The following is a 2,720-nucleotide window of genomic DNA, read 5'->3' as shown; positions in this document are numbered from 1 at the left end:
CTGTAATGTGATATGAAAATATCTATGATTTCTATTGGTGACAAAGTCATAGGTACTGCTAATACTACTGTGGTTTGTTGCCTACATTCATAATTGAAGGAAATGCTAAATTTCAGTTAGAGGTTAGTGAAAATAAAGATGTAATTTTTTTCCCATCCAAGTTCACAGACCCCTTGGGGGTCCATGGACCCCAGGTTAAGAACCTCACGTTAAATTTTAACGTGAGGATAAGCTTTTTATTAGTCCTGTTATGAGGCATCAAATCAAGATCTTAAAATCTGACATTCTGCATCATTTTCCAAAGAGACTGATTTGGATTAAAGATGGACACAATTGTTGGCTAAAGCTTCTTTTTCCTTCCTCTTTGGCCAGCTCCTTACACTAGATGGTTGTCTACAAAGACAAGTTAATACATGGTATGATTGGAAATGAATTTAGAGTGAACTAACGTCCTATTTGGCCACTTTTAGAACATGTTAAGTATGAAGCAGCAACTCCTAGTGTGTATTAAGCACTAGAATAGTGAGTGCGACGTCAGTTCACACCCTAACTTGTTCCGTAATCTTTGCATAGACTAGCGCTACCATGCCAGTAGGGAACCCTTATGTAGAAAGCTTTCTAGGTACCATGTCTGTCTCCTACAAACCAGGGTGTCTAACTCTGCTCAGAGCAGATTTGATTTGTAATATGCAATGCTTAAGGGTTGCCTGTGTTTTCTGTATATTTAGCAGTACCACAACTTGATACCAAGAGGAGCAAAAACACCCCAAAATTCTGCATGTTGAAAATTTGCTAATTGGCTGTCCTCATTTACCTGCAGGTGGTCACTAAGTGCTTTCACTGTTGGAGCTGCTCTGCATAGTTGGGATTTGTAGTTTGAATTATGTCTTCAAATTAAATCATATCATGCTCAGGCACAACAGTGGAATATGCGATGCAGCAGAAGGGACTCCTGGGAGTGGGGGGGACAGGTGCATGGCTCCAAGCAAATGCAAGTAAGTTACTGAAAGCAACTCCTGTGCTTTAAAGGATGGTTATGTGCTACCCACTTGCTTTGTCAGGCAGAGAGAGAGCACAGCACGTGCCAAGAGCACTTTGTCATGCAGAATAGATACCGATCCAGCTGAACACATCTATAGTATTTCTGAAGTGCAACATCCCTGAAGAGCAACTGTATAGAGTTTTCTCTCGCCTTTTTTCTGAGCTGTGAGCACAGTTTAGAACAGTATACGCAAAACGGATTGTGAAGCTCTTTAAAATGTTGCCTCCAGTCTACTTACTTTGCCGGTGCATAGAGGCAGAATTGCTTCTGTAGCAATGAACCCCTGGCTCATTCAGCACCCCAGAGTTTCCGCTCTCTTGATATTGATGTCGTAGGATGTTCGTAGAGCTGTGTGCATAGTTAGTCAAGTGGAGAAGAGTAGGCCACTGAGAATAAGAGTACATGGCTTTTTTTTGTTCCCTACTTATTAAAATTAATGTTACGATCTTGCATGCTTGCCATTCAGTCCGCGAGCCTTCATTTGACCCTCTGTAAAGCGCTATTCTACTACTCGCACAAGGGTGTTGCAAAGCTGAGTTAATGTTTTTAAAGATCTCTGCATGAAAAATGCCATGGTAGTGTCAAGTCTTAATTATTTTCCCCTCATAAATTGCTTCCACAATGGCAAGTAAAAATGTAACATTCAACTGTAGGGCTGTAAGAGAAAAACTTGCATTAACCTGCACCGGGGCTAGGACTGTCAGCCTGGCATTTTTCACCAGCGCTGAATTTTATTCCTTTCAGAAGACAAACGGAAAACCAAGGCAAAAACTTCTTAGCTTCCCATGACGTTTACTGAGTGCTGCAAAGTCAAACTTTCAACATCTGCCAATATCCTGTAAGCCTTCAGTTAAGCTCCTCCATCCGCATTTAGGTGTCTGAATCAGTGACCTCTGAGGTGCTCAGAGCTTCGGAAATCCAGCCACGTCTTTTGTACAGCTTTAAGGATGTCGCAACCAATTTCTGCAATGTCCTGATCCCTCGCAACCTTCCCACAACCTCTTTTTCTTCCAATCCTTAAAAAGCATTCCTTCTCTACTTTATTTTGGGTAAAGCTTTGTTAAAACGTTGACTTTATAATAGCCTAATCAGATCGATTGCCAAGCAGACTGCCTGGCCAGCCACAAAACTTTTCCTGGCATTTCTCAAGCCATTCCTACCCCACCACCCATCCCATCTCCAGAAACCACCTGGGCAAGGAAGAAACCCATTTATTTCTCTAACTCCTCCAGGTCCTGGTGGGCTGTTTGCTGCAGCCTCAGCAAAGCCCCAAAAGTAGGGCTCTCACCCCTCCTAGCACCTGATGATGGGAAGGAGGGTTTCTCTGGCTAGTTTCCAAGTTTGAATCTACTGGAGGATTTCATGCCCACTGGCTGTGTGAGAGGGGACACAGATGCAAGGTGGGGACAGGGGTATAGTTGCGCATCCCCTTTGAAATCTTAGTCCACCCCAAGCTTAACACCAACCGCCTGGCAGTGGCAGCAGCATTTTCTTCAGGCAGCAGTGAGGGAGTCATTTGACCTGGCTCATTATAATTTACCTGATTGCTGTCCTCACCCCACAGGTATTTAATGACCCTCTCTCCTTTTTTTTTTTTTAAATGAAGCTCTTCTTTCTGCAATTCTGCTGTCCCTTAGCTGAGTCTAGTCATGTAGCTCCTGTTTCACAAACCTGAAGG

The sequence above is a fragment of the Crocodylus porosus genome, unplaced genomic scaffold, assembly GCF_001723895.1.
Source record: "Crocodylus porosus isolate Cpor-Errol unplaced genomic scaffold, CroPor_comp1, whole genome shotgun sequence".
Taxonomy (NCBI): domain Eukaryota; kingdom Metazoa; phylum Chordata; order Crocodylia; family Crocodylidae; genus Crocodylus; species Crocodylus porosus.
The sequence above is the reverse complement of the archived record's forward strand: the minus strand, read 5'-3'. Positions refer to the sequence as shown.